Source organism: Scyliorhinus canicula, chromosome 9 (genome assembly GCF_902713615.1).
Source record: "Scyliorhinus canicula chromosome 9, sScyCan1.1, whole genome shotgun sequence".
In the NCBI taxonomy this organism is placed as follows: Eukaryota; Metazoa; Chordata; class Chondrichthyes; order Carcharhiniformes; family Scyliorhinidae; genus Scyliorhinus; species Scyliorhinus canicula.
In genome coordinates this window covers 57984372-58004491 of record NC_052154.1, presented here as the reverse complement: position 1 = coordinate 58004491, position 20120 = coordinate 57984372, and the positions used below count along the sequence as shown (strand labels likewise).

General features: G+C 44.1%; 1 long non-coding RNA gene across 11 annotated transcripts in view; it reads left to right on the top strand.

Moving 5' to 3' along the window:
• The window catches only part of LOC119971332, a 508049-nt gene that overhangs the window by 192625 nt on the left and 295304 nt on the right, over nucleotides 1-20120 (top strand). The window contains exon 1 of one of the 11 annotated variants that reach the window (XR_005461816.1): nucleotides 10817-10965. The exons of the other annotated variants lie outside the window; for them this stretch is intronic. This is a non-coding gene — a long non-coding RNA (uncharacterized LOC119971332). Of the gene's footprint in view, nucleotides 1-10816; nucleotides 10966-20120 lie in introns of those variants that run through there. 11 annotated transcript variants of the gene reach the window in all.

Below are 20120 nucleotides of genomic sequence, written 5' to 3'. Positions count from 1 at the left end.
TTTGAAGGTACTGATTTCTGTTTCCTTTGAAATGTTTAAGTGGAATATTACAGTCACTTTATTCCTATGTAAATTTTTGAAAACTTTATTATTCATATAGAATGTGCTATGATATCTTACCAATATTTATAAAAATTATAACTGGCAGTGACAGCGAATATTACTCCAACTGCATAAAAACCTATGGCCTATGGCAATGCCATTTATTTGCTTGAAATTTGGAGTAGCATTCTATCGTTTTGATTTGCTGCAGGAAAACGTGACAGTTTCTCTGCCATTATTTTGTAAGAAAATATATATTTACTTCTTAAATAAGTGGCACAATCTACCGTATACTTTGCCATAATACATTAGATTACCACAACTAAATATTTTGATTGCACATATTGGTATTTGTGCAATTAAGTGTGCAGGGGTGTGCATAAACCATAATAAAACATTATAGTGGTCAGTGCCTGAGACAGTATTATTTGGGTCTATAAGACACCAGGTCAATAGTCCATTGTAATGCTTCAGCCAATTCTGTTGCACACGAGTTTGATTCTGTAATAAAGAATGAAGTTGCCTCATAATATGCAAAATGTATCGCTGATAACGGTGAATTATATAAAATATTCCATTACGATCCAATTGTGACATTACATGGATATGTCATCATTTCAATGCCATGGCTTTTCACTGAATGAGCACAGTAAAATTGCAACAATGAGAATTTGACGGAAGATGAATAGTGGATTTAAGCCGCTTCCCCATACCTTTGAAATGCACACTTTTGGATTTTGTTTTCCAAAGGATCAGTTTATTCCATGTTTTATAGTATGCAGCATGCTCCCTTGGTTAATGAAGTAGGATGTTTCCGATATTGTTCTAAAAATTTTAAGATGTACAACAGCAATTAACCAATTAATTGTTTTGGATTGGTTAATTGAAAATCAATTTGCTGAACCTGCCTTCCCAGGATTTCATGCAAAACTAATGGTTGAAACTAATGACATTATTGATAATACAGAATAGATGGTTATCACACAAAGTAAAAGCTTAGACTTTTTGTGTGATTTATTTATGTAATGAAATTGCAAAAACTCAATATTTACTACAATAACCTATGTGTGTAAAGGGGTATGGTATAATTTTTAACTGCCTGTTCAATCAAAGAAAAAAAGGGCATGCAGATATATAATGTCACACAATTTTTACAGCCTAATTAAGCACTTTTAAAGTGTAATCAGTGTTGTAATGTAGTAAACGTGATAACAAATTTACACACAATTTGTCTGACAAACAGCAAAGTGATACTAAACCAAAATATTGTGTGGAAGCTGGTTATCTGAAATTAAATGATGACATTCTGCCACTAGGTTGGCGGCCTAATATTTTAACTCTGTTGTCTCTCCACAGATTTTGCCAGATCCGATAAGCATTTCCAGCATTTTTTGTTCTTGCTATAGCAGAGTGGTGATGACCAGATAATCTGTTTTAGTGCTGGTTAAGAGATAGATATTGTCCAAGACACTAAACAGAACTTCCCTGCTATTGATCAAAGCAGTGCCATGCAATCTTTTATATTCACCTGAAGGGATAGACAGGATATTGATCCAATGTCTCTTCTGAAAGATAGCACCTTTGACAATCCAACTCTCCCTTCGTACTGCACTGGAGTGTCATCCTAAATTAGGTGCTCAGTTAAACCGGCTGCATTTGATGCATTACAAAAATTATTCTGAGACACAATTCTGACAGCCACTAGTATCTCACGCAAATGGTCACTATACATGTGAATGCAGGGAACTTATTAAACCAATAGGGCAGCACGGTAGTATAGTGGTTAGCACAGTTGCTTCACAGCTCCAGGGTTCCAGGTTCCAGGTGGAGGAGGTGTGTGCTTGAGTGGGGTGCTCTTTCCAAGGGCTGGTACAGACTCGATGGGCCAAATGGCCTCCTTCTGCACTGTAAATTCTACAATTCTATGAAAACTTATTAAACCAAATCTAATTTTGATTTTGCTGATGTCCATATAAATGCACTTGCAAAAGAAATTCACTGGATAGCAGTTAGGAATGGGTGCCCTTAAAGATAACGGGAATTATATTCTGAAAGTGCAAAAACAGGTGCGAAATAGGTGCAGCTCTAATAAGACATTCTTTTTAAATGTTTGAGCACACAGTTTTGGTCCTAATTGCTGATTACCATAATTTGAATAATGAAGAAAATAAACTTTCTGTCTGCAAGGGAATATAGGTAGGTTAAGTGAATGAACAAGAAGTTGGCAGATGGAGTGTAATATGAAATATGAGGTTATTCACCTTGGTCGCAAGAATTTTTTTTAAATGCTTTTTGAAAGGTGAGAAATAGTGTTGATTTTCAGAAGGATTTACACATTCTTCACACAGAGTGGTGAGCCTGTGGAATTCATTGCCACAGGAAGTAGTTGATGCTAAAACTTTGAATATATTCAGGAGACAGCTGGATATAGCACTTGGGAAGAGTAAGATCAAAGGCTATGAGGAGAAAGCAGGATTCGACTATTGAGTTGGATGATCAGCCATGATCGTGATGAATGGCGGAGCAGGCTCGAAGGGCCATAAGGCCGCCTCCTGCTCCTATCTTCTATGTATCTATGTATCCTTGTATAAGAAATACAGAAAATGAATAATGAAGTATAGCAAGCAATTTGGAAGGCAAATGGTAATTTGGCCTTTATTGCAAGGAATTTAGAGGACGAGAGTAAGGAAGCCTTGCTACAATTGTACACTGCTTTATGAGACCATTGCTGGAATACTGTGTACAATTTTGGTCTCCATACCTAAGGAAGGATACACCTGCCTGAGAGAGGGGTGCAAGGAAGGTTCACTGGATTGATTCCCGCAACAAAAGATTTAATTGAATAGACCTGTGCTCTCTGGAATTTATTCCCACTCTAGGGGCAGCACGGTGGCACAGTGGTTAGCACTGCTGCCTCACCGCGCCAAGGACCTGGGTTCAATTCTGACCTTTGGTGACTATCTGTGTGGAGTTTGCATGTTCTCCCTGTGTCTGCGTGGGTTTCCTCCGGGTGCTCTGGTTTCCTCCCACAGTCGAAAGATGTGTGGGTTAGGTGGATTGGCCATGATAAATTGCCCCTTCGTGTTGAGGGATGTGCATGTCACGTTAAGGGGTTATGTGGATAGGGAGGAGTGGACACAGGTGGTGTGCTCTTTCAAAGGGTCGTGCAGACTCAATGGGCCGAAGGGCCTCATTCTGCACTGTCGGGATTCCATGTATGGTATTTATTGATTAATGCATTGCAACAACTCCTGATTTTTCATCCAAAGCTGTATATCATCCAAAATTATTATAAAATCACTTAGGAAAACTTAGCACCAAATGTGGTATTAGTTAAACTGTCTCTCAAGGATCATCAAGGCAACCTTTACAGCACGGGTGTTAGAATGAGCTTTTCTTTCTCATTAAAGTGGCACAGTGTTCATAAAAATACACCTATTGTTTGATTTATTTATTATCATTTAATAGATGTCTTGATACAAATTCTGGAGCTTAAGGGCCTAGTCAGCTGAAAGCACAACCACCAATGGTGAAGTGGTTTAAACTCTGGGCTGTGCGAGAGGCAGGATTGTTGGGAGTGCTGAGTTCTTGAAGAATGTAAGCTAACAAGGATAGAGAGGGCCGAGGCAATAGACTGATTTGAAAACAAAGCTGATAGTTTTGAAATCGTGGTGTTTCTGGGCTGGGTGCCTTGATAGGTTAGATGGTTCGTGAATGGTCCGAGGTGCAAGTTAGGATATGGGCAAGGGTTTTTTTGGATTTGCTCAGGTTTACGAAAGGTGTAATGTCGGTGGCCAGTCAAGAGAGCATTGGAATAGGCAAGTCTGGAGGTAACAGGCATGCATGAGGATTTCAGCAACAAATAAGCAGAAGTTAGGATGGAAACAGGTAATCTTACGATGGTGGAAGTAAGCAGTTTTGGTGTTGGGGCAGTTATGGGTCTGAAGCTGATCTCAGTGTCAAGGACGAGGCTGCAAGCATTCTGGTTCAGCTTCAAACAATTGTCAGAGAGGGCGAAGGAGTGAGTGGCTAAGGAATGGAATTTATGGTGGGATCAGATACCAAAGTCTTTACAATAGTGAGCCATGGATTATTTTGCTCACCCAGTATTGTATTTTGAATGAACACTGAAAAGTCTTAGATAGTAGAGGGGTTCAAAGAATGGTGGTGAGGTAAAGCTACATGCTATTAACATACATGGGGTTCTAATTTTGAGTTTTCGGGTGATGTTGCTGAGGGGCAGCCTGTAGATCAGAAATATGAGGGGCCAAGTAAAGATCCTTGGGAGCTTCCAGTGATGACTCTGTGGAAGTGGGAGGGGAGGTTTTGCAGATGATTCTCTGGCTCAGATTGAATTGAACAGAATGAAACGAAGCACTGGTAATCGCACCCCATTGGATAATGGAGAATAGTTGATGGAGAACCATCTGACAATGCGATTTAAATAGCAAACTATCTTGCAGTAAAAGTTACCCAGAAAAGGTTAGAAGAATTTGAACCACTTCTAACTTCTGGTTAATTATAAGCACGGACTCATCACAACCCTCCAACCAACCTGCCTTGGCCTGACCCAACCCCCCCTCACCCCCCTCCCCCAGCTCGACCTGAACCAACCCCATCCACACACACCGGCCCAACCCAATTACAGCTAGTGCTGTAAAAAAGTAGTATAGCTTACTTACCTTGGAGTGAATTGCCCTCGACTAAAGGCCATGGGAACCCGGTGCCCTGGAGCGATCTGACCCAGTCAGAATGTCGGGCAAGCTAGGAGCGGCTTCATTTTAAGATAAGAAACTAAGAGCATTGGCAATCTAACTCAATTGCCGCTTCACTGGAAGTTCACCCATTATTATTATTTATTTATGTACTATTTATTATTTTTTATTTATTTGTTTGATTATGGAATGTGGACAATTCTACCAAGGTTAGTATTTATTGTCCATTCCTAATAACCCCTGAGAAGGTGATGGTGATATACTTTCTTGATTGCTGCAATCTCCATGGTGCAAATACATTCCAAAGTGCTGGATCCAAAGGTAAATTGGAAAAGAAAAATTGCATTGATATAGTGCTTTACACAAGCATCAGCCATTTCAATCTGCTTTACAGTCAATGAAGTACTTTCGAAGTTTCATCGCTGTTGTAATTATAGAATTCCTACAGTGCAGAAAGAGGCCATTCAGCCCTTATGAGTCTGTACCAAACCTCTGAAAGAGCACCCTACCTCGCCCTGCTCTCCCACCCTATCCCCATAGCCCCACCTAACATGCACATCTTTGGACATGAAGGGGCAATTTAGCATGGCCTGCACATAATTGGACTGTGGGAGGAAATCTATGCAGACAGGAAGAGAATGTGCAAACTCCACATAGACAGCAAGGAAAGAATTGAACCGGGGTCCCTGGCGCTGTGAGGCAGTAGTGCTAGCCACTATGCCATCCAGTGGGATGGGGCAAGGTGGGAAATGTGGCAGCCACTTTGCACACCACAATATCACACAAATAGCAATGTTATAATAACCTGATAATCTGTTCTTTTGTGATTTTTATTGAAGGATTAATGTTGGCCTAGACACTGGGGTAAACTCCCCTGCTCTTCTTTGAAATGGTGTCATGGGATTTTTGCACCCACCTGAAAGGGCAGATCTGGCTTCTATTTACCATTTGTTCAAAAAAACATCACATCCGGCAATGCAACACTCCCACAGTACTGTACTGAGTGTCAAATTTGCCTTCAAATCCTAGAATGGACCTTGAACCTGGAACCTTTTGACACAGAGGCAAGAATATTACCAATGAGCCTAACACTAAATACATCCTGCCTGTCTTCCAGAATTCAAACCAGCGACGGGGAACAAGCGGCAATATATTTCCAAATCAGCATGGTGTATGATTTGAAAGGGAGCTGTCAGATGTCTTTGTTCTTCTAGGTGGTAGTGATTGTAGGTTTGGAAAGTGGTCTGACTGACAATGGAATACTTTTTCAATTATTTTAAATGTTGTGTTGAAACAAATTGCTTCTATTACATAAGCTGCTTGGTAGGGTTTCCTCTGAGGATGGAACATAAGTGGTGAACGAAAAGTGGGCTACGCAGAGCAGGATAAGTTGGGAGAAGGGAGAGGTGGAGGAGGGAGACAAAGGATATTAGCAGGAGGCCATATAGACCAAGGGTTTTCAGGACACAATACTCTTCACCTTCAGCTAGGACTAATGCATGTGTCATCTTTGCTTCATAAACATGGTTGTGCCTGAAAACCACCAATGTTGCAGCCACAATTAAAATCACAAAGTATGACGCTGACAACATTGCATGCCATTGTGAAGGCAACCGTGGATCTTAATTTTCATGTACCAGCCTCTTCTCAAGTGTCAGCTTGGTGTAGTGTGCCTCTCAGTTAGGTGTGCACTGCTGCATAAAACAGGTCAATATGGTTTTCTATTTGCAAGAAACAGTTTTATCTCATTCCATCTTGCCAGAGACCAGGGTTTCTATGGATTACAGGCTTCAGTGTGGTGCATGGTTCCATTAACTGCATGCACATATCCTGTGTCTACTTCATGTAAATGTGGCCATTTTCATGCCTCAATCTTCAGTTGGTTTTCAACTACAGATAGTGCATCTTGCAGATTAATGTCTATTATTCTGCCAGTAGTGTCACTTCCTTCATTCTGGACAACATTAAGGCTTGGTTAATAAGTGCCAATTAACAATCATGCCACATAAATGCCAGACAATGACTATCTCCAACAAGAGAGAACCCAAGCAACTCCCCTTGACATTCAGTGGTATTACCATCACTGTATCCCCCCATTATCAATATCCTGGGAGTCATCATCAACCAGAAACTGAACTGGACCAGCCATATAAATGCTGTAGCTGCAAGAGCAGGTCAGAGGCTAGGAATTCTGTGGTGAATAACTCACCACCTGACTCCCTGAAGACTGTGCACAATCTACAAGCCTCAAGTCAGGAGTGTGATGGAATACTCTCCACTTACCTGGATGATTGCAGCTCCAACAACAGTCAAGAGGCTGGACACCATCGAAGAAAGAGCATCCTGCTTGACTGACATCCCCATTCACCAATTTAAACATTCATTCCCTCCACCACTGACACACAGTGGCAGCAATGTATAAAATCTACAAGATGCATTGCAACAATTAACCAAGGCTCTTTTGACAGAACCTTCCAACCTAATGACCACTACCATCAAAAAGGAGAAGGACAGCAGACACCTGGGAACACATTGGGAAAACAAAGGTAAGGGCAGCGCGGTTGCACAATGGTTTGCACTTCTGTCTCATGGCGCCAAGGTCCCAGGTTCGATCCCGGCTTTGAGTCACGGCCCATATAGAATTTGCACATTCTTCCTGTGTTTGTGTTGGTTTTGCCCCCACAATCCAAAGATGTGGATTGGCCACACTAAATTGCCCCATAATTGGAAAAAATGAATTGGAAACACTTAATTTAAAAAAAAAGAAAACAAAGGTAGTTTTATGGGAATTAGATTTGTATTGGTAAACATTAGAAATAAGGTATAGTTTTAATTTAATGTTTCTGTGCTGGAAGAGTCAAACCTGTAGTTAGATTCATTCTGGGCAAATGTGTTTGTATGTTTGGGGTTGGTTACATTCTCTTTTGTTTCTATTGTGCTTAGAGAGGGCTACGTGTGAAGAATACGTAAATGGCATAAGCCAGCTGCTTGGCAACTGGGGCCTTTGAAGGTAGAAAGGCTTTTAAGTTCTAGTTTATATTTTATTACACTTGAAGATAGGAAGTGAGAGAGAAGGCAGATCTCATAGCTCTGCTAGAAACAGTTGGTTTGCAAGACGAGGAAAGAAATGTCTCTCTCAGCTTTGCTGGAAGAAAAGCCATATTATGGAGTAATGATTAAGAAAACAAGTGGAGAGATCTGAAGAGCAGCCAGTTAAGGAAAGTAGAGAAATTAAGAGAAGTTTCCGAGAGGTCTGAGGTTAAAGGTACAAGAACAGAGATATTTTCAGTAAAGTCAGATCGAGTTGAGAACAAGGCTGAGACACCAGAAAGATGTGTGAATAGATTTTCAGGTTTGTGAGATTTTCCACAGCCTGTGGAATGTGAGTTAAATTAACTACCGAAGTCGGTGGCTGAATCTGAGTTTGTGTAAAGAATATAGAACATTACAGCGCAGTACAGGCCCTTTGGCCCTTGATATTGCGCCGACCTGTGAAACCAATCTAAAGCCCATCTACACTATTCCATTATCATCCATATGTTTATCCAATGACCATTTAAATGCCCTCAATGTTGGCGAGTCCACTACTGTTGCAGGCAGGGCATTCCACGCCCTTACTACTCTCCGAGTAAAGAACCTACCTCTGACATCTGTCCCATATCTATCTCCCCTCAATTTAAAGCTATGTCCCCTCATGCTAGCCATCACTATCCGAGGAAAAAGGCTCTCACTGTTCACCCTATCTAATTCTCTGATCATCTCGTATGCCTCTAATAAGTCACCTCTTAACCTTCTTCTCCCTAACGAAAACAGCCTCAAGTCCCTCAGCCTTTCCTCATAAGATCTTCCCTCCATACCAGGCAACATCCTGGTAAATCTCAAAGCAGTTAAGACAAAGAAATCCTAAAGAGGTTGGTGTGAAATCCTGGACTGGATTCACTGTTAAAAGTGCAGCAGAAGCTTTGTTTAAAAGTGTCATGTGGAAAACTTTATCTGGATTTCAGAATACAAACCGCTTGGGAGTGGAGTTTGGAAATGTTCATGTGACAATCATCTTGAGAGATTCCGAGCAGAAATCCACAAACACTAACTTGGGTTCAGAACGGAGTCCGTATTTGACCACAGTAATCTCGTGTTTTTAAAAGGGACTTTGTACATTAAGATATACTTTGTAATCCTTGTCAATCCTAAAATCTTTGTGCATTTGTTAAGTTAAAGGGCAAGTAAAGGAGTATTGTATTGTAATCAAATTTCTTCCTGTTTAATAAATGTTTCCTTTTTCTTGATAAAACTAATCAGTGGTCCTGTGACTCTGTTGCTCCTTGTTTTATAAAAATAAAATGTAAGTTACAATCTTTTGAGCCAGGGTTACATTCTGGGATCTTCCTGTCCAATTATAACATCATCTGAGATTGTAACAACACCACCATCTGGACGTTTCTCTCCAAGCTACTCACCATCCTGATTTGGAACTATATTGCCATTCCTTCACTGGCACTGGGTCAAAATCCTGGCACTCCCTAACAGCACTGTGATTCAAGAAGATGACTCATTACCACCTTGAGGGCAATTAAGGATGGACAATTAATGCTGGTCTAGCCATAGATGCCCACATCCCAGGAACACATAAAAAATAATCCATTAACTGCCTACTGTGCCACCTATATTTGATCTATCTTATCAAGTCAAAGGCTGGTTGCAGAGAAACAATGGTTATCCATTCATTGCATAGTTCATGACTGCTCTTGAGAACCCATGTATACAGCAGGCCACAATGAGGACTATGCTGCTAAAAGAAACACATCCTCAGAGTCCTCTAGAAACACTTCCATTGCCTGGACTATCCTAGAGAAAACTTGCTCTACTCATCTGAGCGGATATCAGGAATTGTTATGATGTGCTGCATGCTGCACAACCTTGATACTGAGGGAAGCACTCTGTGAGGAGCAAAGGCACAAGGAAGTGGAAGAGTAGGAAATACAACAGAAAATGGAGAAACAAGAAGAGGAAGGGAGGGTACAATATTGTTAGCCTCTCTTTGACTAATCCTGATGTGATCAGATTGTTGAGGAACAGTACCAGTAACCCAAACCATCCATTCCCATTCACCAACAGTCCCTCCTTGCCTAACACCTTCACACTTTTTCTATTCTCTTTACAACAAAAAAAAATGCAGAGTCAGTTATTACTTCCCATTACCTCTTGTCTAGACGGCCTCTGGCTTGCCCTGGATACAGAATGTCTCAACCTCTCTCTACATCTTGCACCTCCAGTGCATTGTCAGAAAACCTTGGTATTTGTGTGCTCACGTTCAGCCATTCCTCAAATTATTATTGCACTGACACACTTTTTCAAAAAACTCCCACCTCTTGCAGCCTCTACCTTTATAAGAACTGCAGACTGCCTTTAAGCAATCCTAAACCTTGGTGATATTGGGCTCCCTGCTGTTGCACGCAGCCAATAAACAGTACTGGTGACAATTTACAACAAGTTTAACATTTTACCTGCATCTCAATGTACCAATTCACAGGTGTGGATTAGACATGTATCACAATTCCCACTCCCATTTTCCAATTTAACCCCTATTGTTTACAAACATGAACTCTAATTTCCTCAACATCTGGCATGTTTGGCACCTCAAACAAGTACTGACATTTCTGGAGGTGGATTCTTGGCTTGGAATCATTTCCACCGGGGCTCTACTATAATGATAATGCTTTAGCTTCCTTGTGGTTTGGGCCTTCTCAAAGTATGCATGCCTATACTGCTGGAAGTCACTAAAATAAATGCTAATAAAATAAATGCTAATTAAGAAGAATGCAGTATCCAATCTCATGACTTGTGTTTCATTATATCATGGGTAATTAATAATTATATAAATTAAGCATATCTGTTTTCAAGCACAAGCTGAGACCAGTGAAAGGTTTCCTTGGAGCCTGAAACCTTTGAGGAATGAGTCCTGGAGCTTGAGGAAATTATATATTTTTTGCCTTATCACTGATAATTTGAAGGATTGTAAAACAACCAAGATATTTTTACTTCCATTGTTATAGATTCCAAGTACCAACCACGGCATGTCCGAAGAGCATTCCCTTCTTGCAATTTTAATCAGGAAGAAAAGTAGGAAGAAAAGAAAATTAGGCAGCACCTTGCACTGGTACCTTCACGGCATGCAAATCTTACGAAGATCTCAATGAGCAACCACAGTGTAAGAAAAGTACAATTCACAAAAAGGATAATATGGGAGCTGTTTCCATTACTTTATGAAGTCCTATAACCTAGATTATTTGTCTGGACAGCTTTGCCTGTGGCTCTGTGGGTTAATTTGTACTCAACATTTCAAGCTATCTGCTGACTTTAAGCAGATATTGGTGATTTGTGTAATATCAATTGAGTTGCTATTTGAACCTTTACTTGTCATTGTCAGGTAACAGACACATTTTAGGAGAATTGACAAATTCATCCAGTTTTGCATTTATAATGAGGTACTAATGTGGTCCAGCAATTTGGTATGGTCAATCCACCTATGCTGCCCACCTTTTGGGTTGTGGGAATGAGATCCACGCAGATATGCGAGAATGTGCGAACTCCAATCAGACGTCACCCACGGTCAAACCGGGTCTTTGGTGCCATGTGGTGCCAGTGCTAACCACTGCGCCGTCGTGCCGCACAAATACAAAGAATCTTTCACGGCAATAGAACATTAGCTGGAATTTGCCGCAATGCATTGACCCTCAGATATTCTGCTCTACTGAGCTCTTCAGAGAGGAAAGTCAAGTGAATGCTGCCATTCTTTGAAGAATCACAAGAACAGCAGCTAAAGAACACTGCAGCAAGGCACATTCGTCTACCAGGGTTTGGTGGCATGGGTAGCACAGTGATTTGCACTGTTGCTTCACAGCGCCAGGGTCTCTGGTTCGATTCCCGGCTTGGGTCACTGTCTGTGCGGAGTCTGCACGTTCTCCCGGTGTCTACGTCGGTTTCCTCCAGGTTCTCCGGTTTCCTCCCACAAGTCCTGAAAGACGTGCTGTTAGGTAATTTGGACATTCTGAATTCTCCCTCTGTGTAACTGAGCAGGCAACTAGGGGTTTTTCATTGGAGTGTTAATATAAGCCTACTTGTGACAATAATAATAATAATTGCTTATTGTCACAAGTAGGCTTCAATTAAGTTACTGTGAAAAGCCCCTGTTTGCCACATTCCGGTGCCTGTTCGCAGAGGCCGGAATTGAAACCGTGCTGCTAGCATTGTTTTGCATTGCAAGCCAGCTATTAAGCCCACTGTGCTAAACCAGCCCCTTGTAATAAAGAGAACCATAGGTGTCTTAGAGAGGTGCTTTAGTTGATAGATTGAGATGGGCTCTGAAATATGAAATATGGAGCATCAGGAAGGCCATCACATGGACAATTCCTCAGTCACAGCTACAAATAACATTAGAATTCAACTTAAGTGAAGTTTTTCGTCTATTTAACAGCCTCACTTTGTTAATATTGGTATTTCTCCTTACCATCCCATCTTCACATAAATTACAAATATTTCAATCCAGCATCTCATATCAAATCCATTTGATCTTTCCTCACCTTGGTATTCTCAACAATATTCTCAACAATTCCCGTACCAGCCTCCCCGAACAGGCGCCGGAATGTGGCGACTAGGAGCTTTTCACAGTAACTTCATTTGAAGCCTACTTGTGACAATAAGCAATTTTCATTTTTCATTTCAGGAATGGATACTAAGCATTAACAAAGTGCAGATTTTCCTTTATTACAAAACTGAATATCAGCTGCATGATTCTTTTCACATATTGTACAGCCCAGAGTGTTTGAACATACTTTTATATCAGCCTATTTGTTTTCTTTCATAGAATGTGAATGTCACTGTCCAAGCCATGATGTGGAGATGCCGGCGTTGGACTGGGGTGAGCACAGTAAGAAGTCTTACAACACCAGGTTAAAGTCCAACAGGTTTGTTTCAAACACGAGCTTTCGGAGCACGGCTCCTTCTTCACCTGAAGAAGGAGCCGTGCTCCGAAAGCTCGTGTTTGAAACAAACCTGTTGGACTTTAACCTGGTGTTGTAAGACTTCTTACTGTCCAAGCCAGCATTTGTGCCCATCCCTAATTGCCCTTGAGAAGGTCAACTGTTGCAGTCCATCTGGTATAGGTGCACATAGTGTGTTATTAGGAACAGAGTCCCGGTAACCTGGTCCAGTTAAGTTTCCCAACAATGGTAACCCACTGGATGTTGATTGTGGGGAATTTAGTGATGGTAATGCCATTGAATGTCAAAGGGAGATGTTTGGATTCTCCAATATTAGAAATGGTCATTGCCTGGCATTTGTGTCGCATGAATGTTACTTGCAACTTATCAGCTCAAGCCTGAATGCTGTCCATGTCTTGCTGCACACAGGTATGTACAGCTTCAATGTCTGAGTTATTGTAAATGGGGCTGAAGATTGTGAAATCATCAGCAAATATTCACAATTGTGAGCTTTTGTTGGAGAATAGATCATCGATGAAGCAGTTGGAAGATGGTTGGGTCTAGGACACTAAGTTGTGTAACTTCTGCAATGATATCCTGGGACTGATATGATTAACCTCACATAATCACAACCTTTGTGCTAGGTATGATTCCAACCAGTGAAGTGTTTTCCCCCTTATTCCCTTTGACTTCAGCTTTGCTAGGGCGTCTTGGTACCACACTGTGTCAATTACTGCCCTGATGTCAAGGACAGTCAACACCAACCTCACTTGATTTCAGCTCTTTAGTTAACGTTTGGACCAAGGCTTGTAATGAGGCCAGGAACCAAATGGCCCTGATGGAACCCAAACTGAGCATTGACAAGCAGGTTTTTGCTGCGCAATTGCCACTTGATGGCACTGTCAATGACACCTTCCATTACTCGCTGACAGTTGAAAGCAAGCCGATGGGGTGGTAATTGGCCAGATTTGATTTGGCTTGCTTTTTGTGGACACACAATACCTGGACAATTTTACACACTGTCAAGTCGACAGTATTGTATGCAGGTGGCCCCAGCAGTTACCATTATACTGGGCTCTGCATTTATTTCTCTACTGATATGCAGATGGCTGATAGGCTGCTGTTAGAGTCATGGAATCATACAGCACGGAAAGGCCTCTTGGCCATCGCGTCTGCATTGGTCAAAAGCAACCACCTAACCATTCTAATCCCACTTGGCCCATATCCGTTTATGCCCTGGGATCGCAAGTGCATATCTAATACTTCTCAAATGTTTTGAGGGTCTATGCCTCCACCATGCTTTCAGGCAGTGAATTCCAAACTCTGACCACTCTCTGAGTAAAAACGATATTCCTCATATCCTCACTGAACCACTTGCCCCTCACTTTAAATCTAGACCCCATGGTCATTCACCCCTCCACCAAGGGGAAAAGTTTGCTCCTGTCTACTCTTTCCGTGGCCCTCATAATTTCACACATCTCAATAATGTCCCTCCTCCGTCTCATCTGCTCCAAGGATAACAATCCAAGTCTCTCCACTCTCTTCATAACTAATACCCCCCAGCCCAGGCAACATCCTGGTAAATCTCTTCCAGTGCTGGAATGAGGAATGCTGTAATTAGTGAGAAAAGTAGTTTGCATCTGAGCCTCCAAGAGCCTGAAATTTGGCATTTAATCTGTCTTCCTGTAATACTTGGGCAGAAATTGTGGAGGTGGATCTGCAGCCAAACCTCCAAGAGGCTGAATCTGATATTTAATCTGTCTCCCTCAACCACTTGGGCAGAAGCTGGTGCTTTTGTGGAGGTGGAGTCACTGACTACTCTTTGGCTACTTCTAGGGTGGGAGGCTATCATAGATCACAGTGAAATTGCCATGTACTCCATTGATAGAAGATAGTTTCTCTGGTGTTGCTGCAAAGAACTACTGGACTATAACTAGGGAGATCTCCAAAGCCCCCTTAATAGATAGACCGCCAGGGTCTCTTCACCCCACCCCCCCAAGGACCCCTTAAATAAAGGGAACCACCACAGGGACACCCTAATTAGAGGGACCCCCCACAGAGACCCTCTAACTAGATGAACCCCACAGATACCCTTTGACTAAAGGGACCCCCCCCCTTCTCCCACAGACCTCACCCCACGCCTTCTGAAAAAGACCGCTGTCTGGAAGCTAGAGAGCAGTGCAGACTTACCTGGAAGCCCCATGTGTCCATTCCTGGAAGGAGAACAGTTGTGTCTCAATCCCTCAGATCCATTAGCTGCGGCCATTCATTCATTTCCAGTTGTGGGCTGTGATTGACAGTTCCAGAAACCAGCTGCTGCCTTGATTCCATCATTTCCCTTCATGGATCAGTTATTCTTTTAAGTGCTGAAATCCCAAAGTTTCCAAACACCAGCCACTTCAATGAATTAAGACCAATTTGCATTCATTTCCATCCTCCTGCTGGCGTGAAACCCGATCCACCGCCAGCAGTGGAACAAAGCATTGGAAACCGATCTGCAGCCGCCGACGCCTGGCATCAATCCCGGTTTTACGATTCTCCATCTCATCAGGGAACGCCCTTCAGGCGTCCCGGGATGGAGAATTCACCTCTTATGTTTTCAAGAAGGATTTCGGCATAGTTCCTGGAGCGAAGGGAGCAAAGGATATGGGAGGAAAGCGGGAACTGGTTACCGAGTTGGATGTTCAGCCATGGTCATAATGAATGGTAGAGCAGGCTCTAGGGTTTGAATGGCTTCCTCCTGTTCCTATTTTCTATGTTTCTATGCCTGAGATAGGAGTGGGGATGATGCCTGTGAGAGGAGTGGGGACTGCCCTAATGCTTCTGTGCTGGGGGTGGGGCGGGCGAGTCACCCGAAGCTTGCATGCTGTTGTGGAGGGGCAGGCCACCCGATGCTCATGCTTGCATTGGGCGCTCACGGCAGCAAAAAATTGGAGGGGGATCCGAAGGGGAGGCAGAGAGCACAGAGTCTCACTCTATGCAGATGATCTGCTCCTCTACATCTCGGACCCACAAAGCAGCATGGACGGAATCATCGCGCTCCTGAAAGAGTTTGGAGCCATCTCGGGCTACAAACTCAACATGAGCATAAGCGAGATCTTCCCAGTACACCCGCAGGGGGAGAGGGGGGGGGGGGGGGGGGGGGCGGCAGCACTAAAGGGGCTGCCGTTCAAACAAGCCCGACACAAATTCCGCTACCTGGGGATCCAAATAGCCCATGACTGGAAAGGGATCCACAAATGGAACCTCACCAGCCTGACGGAGGAAGTAAAAAAGGACCTGCAAAGATTGAATACACTCCCACTCTCCCTCGCGGGGAGAGTCCAGACGATCAAAATGAACGTACTGCCCAGGTTCCTCTTCCTGTTTAGATCCATTCCGATCTACATCCCCAAGGCCTTTTTCAAAGTGCTGGACAAACTTATCATGGCGTTCGTATGGGGGGGGTAAAAATGCTAGGATCCCCAAGAAGGTCCTACAAAAAACAAAATCCAGGGGGGGGGCTAGCCCTCCCGAATCTACAATTCTACCACTGGGCGGCAACAGCCGAGCGAGTAAGGGGATGGATCCAGGAGCCAGAAGCCGAGTGGGTGCGTGTGGAGGAGGCCTCCTGCATGGGGACCTCCCTCCGGGCCCTCGCAACGGCAGCACTCCCATCCCCACCCAAAAAACACTCCAGCAGCCCAGTGGTGACAGCCACCCTCCAATCCTGGAACAAACTGCGGCAGCAATTTGGCCTGACCAAAATGTCGGACAAGGCTCCCATCTGCAACAACCATAGGTTCACACCAGCACTGACTGACGCCACCTTCAAAAGGTGGAGGCAGGACGGGGGGACACTGACAGTCAGGGACCTATACACGGACGACAGGATCGCAACACTGGACGAACTGACAGAGAAATTTCGACTAGCTGGGGGGGAACGGGCTACGGTACCTGCAACTCAAAAACTTCCTACGAAAGGAGACAAGGACGTACCCACAACCGCCACGACAGACACTACTGGAAGACCTACTGGACGCAAGTATCCTAGAGAAAGGAAACTGTAGCGACATGTATGACCGACTGGTAGAAAGGGACGACACCGTACTGGACGCAACAAGAATGAAATGGGAGGACGACCTGGGGATGGAGATAGGGTGGGGACTCTGGAGCGAAGCACTGCATAGGGTCAACTCCACCTCCACGTGCGCAAGGCTCGGCCTGACGCAACTAAAAGTGGTACATAGAGCCCACTTAACAAGAAACCGTATGAGTAGGTTTTTCCCGGAGGTGGAGGACAGATGTGAACGGTGCCAAAGAGGCCCGGCCAACCACGCCCACATGTTCTGGTCTTGCCCCAGACTTGTGGAGTACTGGACAGCCTTCTTCGAGGCTATGTCCAAAGTAGTGGGGGTGAGGGTGGAGCCATGCCCGATAGTGGCGGTCTTCGGGGTTTCAGACCAGCCAGATCTATTCCTGGGGAGGAGGGCGGACGCCCTTGCCTTTGCCTCCCTGATCGCCCGCCGTAGAATCCTGTTTGGCTGGCGGTCAGCAGCACCGCCCAGAGCTGCAGACTGGCTGTCCGACCTCTCGGAATCTCTCCAAATGGAGAAAATCAAATTCGCCATCAGAGGGTCAGACGACGGCTTCCACAGAACGTGGGAGCCATTCATGCAATTGTTCCGGGACCTGTTTGTGGCCAACGAACAAGAGGAAAAATAGTCGGGTGGCCAAGAATCAGGGGAAAATGGACGGGAATCGGGGGAAGGTAGCCGGGGGGGGTTCGTTATGGGGGTTTGACGGCAAGCTAAGGCCCAAAACCAAACTATAAATAAATGCCTATAAACATGTGCCTCGGCCATATTGGGGAATGTAAAATATGTATGCCGACTAAAGGGGGCGGCCACAATTGTTATTATGAAGATGCTTACCTGTAAATATACATGTTAATTTTTGCATGTGTTTTTTTTTCTTCTCTAATGATTTGTAATATGTTGTATATAAAATATGAAAACTCAATAAAAAAACTTTTTTTTTAAAAAATGCTTGCATTAGGGGTGGGGGGGATCGGTTTTGCCTGATGCCTGCACTTTGGGGTGGGGACGCCACCCCAATACCTGCATTGCGGGGGGTGGGGGGGCCACCTTGATGCTTGCATAGTGGGAGAGGGGTTGCCCCGATGATTGTGTAGGCAGGTGTCCTCCATGTCTGTGGGGAGGTGGGGGAAGTTTATTTTGAACGTATCCATGTGGAGCCGGTCCTGTCAGCTCTAACAGGCCGCACCCTGCCAGAGTGAATGCACAAACCAGGGGCTGGATTTTCCGATCGGCCAGAGAATCCATTTTCAAACTGGAATCGGGGGTGGCGGCGTTTTTACGATGCTCCGCCCCCTCAAAAACGGCATATTCTGAGTACGCCAAACGCCGTCAGGACGGCTTCAGAACATCACCCGAGGCCCCTCCCCGGTGCTCCTCCCTTGATGGGCCGAGTCCCCGAAGGCGTGGGGCGTGTGTCCTCACAACTTTCAGGGACCTCGCGTGACAGTTGCAGACTCTGTCCAGCGCCTCCACAGTCGGTGGGTGGGGGTCAGCCATTCCGCTGGCAGGGGGGGCTTCGGCAAGGGCGGGAGACACTGTTGGGGGGTGGCAGGGGGGGGCAGTTTTTGGCAGGCTATGTCCGCGTGTGGCCGGCACCATGTTATACAGTACGGCCACCGCAGGCCGCTGCCATGCGCATGTGCGGCCACGGACCCGACCATTCTGCGGCCGCATCTGCAGGTAAAGCCAGACGCGGCATGGCTGCTAGCCCTTACACCGGGTGAAGGATCGGTGCGGGGGCGCCGCCGACATTTTGATCGTAAGACCAGATGGATCCTGCAGACATAGTCGCAGAATTGGAGAATCCAGCCACATGTCCCCAGATTCTCTGTGCCAGAAAATCTGGAGAGAAACATGCCGGTTTTCAATCTGAACCGGAGACTGATAGATTTTGGGATATTTGCACCCAGCAAATATAATTTAGATGTTTGATTTCTGACAATTCATGTAATTCAATGACCCTTAATCCTCCAATTCTCTTAATATTAGTGATTTACCCCTAATTTTCTTCTGGTTTATCTGAATTAAAGTAAACTAAATCACATATGAATAATCATAGTAAAGCATTACCCAGTTTCAGTTGTAAAACTGTCAGGATCTTGGTTGACAGCATATACTTACATTTTCTATCAAGAGGAAGGTAGTTGTTCCCCAATATTTCCCAAATGGGGAGTCCGTGGCCTGGGAACTATTGTCCTCAAAAGGAAAAGGGGAAAATAAAGCGATAATTCACAGCGTTTACCCAATGCCGTACAAAAAGATAATGGGAACATTCTGGTTACCCAACTCAATGGTCGGCACAGTGGTTAGCACCGCTGCCTCACAGCGCCAGTGCTCCGAGTTCAATTCCGGCCTTGGGTGACTGTGGAGTTTTCTTTCTCCCCGTGTCTGCATGAGTTCCCCCTGGTTCTCCGGTTTCCTCCCACAGTTCAAAGAATTGTCGGTCAGGTGAGGTTGCAGAGTTATGGGGCTAGGGCAGAGGGGTGGGCCTCAGTAGGGTGCTCTTTCAGAGGCTTGGTAGACTTGATGGGCCAAATGTCCTCCTACTTCACTGAAGGGATTCTATGAATTTAGATTGGTACAAATTGAGAAGAGATTTGATCGAGGTGTTGAAAATCATCAGGGGTCTCAACAGAGTAAAAAAATTAGAAACTACTCCCATTGTTGAAGGGATTGAAAATCAGTGGGCATCGATTTAAGGTTATTGGTAAAAAGAAGTAATAACAAAAGCTGTTTTTAATACAGTGAGTGGAATGCACAGCCTCAGTGTGTGATAGGAGGCAAAATTCACTACAGTGGAAAGATTTGAAAGGCCATGGGGAAATAGTAGGGGAGAGGCACTGGGTGAATTGCTCTTTTTTTAAATTAATTTACGAGATGTAGGTGTGCTGGCTAGGCCAGCAATTATTGTCCATCCCTAACTGCCCTTGAGAAGGTGATGGTGAGCTGCCTTCTTGAACTGCTGCAGTCCATATGGTGTAGATACCCCCACAGTGATGTTAGGAAGGAGTTCCAGGACTTTAACTTAGTGACAGTGATGGAAAATCATCCAGCAATTTATGCTGACTTGTAACTCATGGGGTATCGCTTCTTTGCCACAAATTGATGGATTACTTGCACAGTAATAATGGCTTGCAGAGTAACAAAGTCTGGGCCAGTATATCTTGCCTCATTCGCTCAAAGTCAAGCTCTGTGCTTTGCTACCTGTAGCTGGGTGACTTTGCACATTTTGTTTAACAGAGTTTTGCACTCCCACCTCTGAGTCAGAGGTTTTAAGTTCACACTGCAATGTAGCAATGAGAATG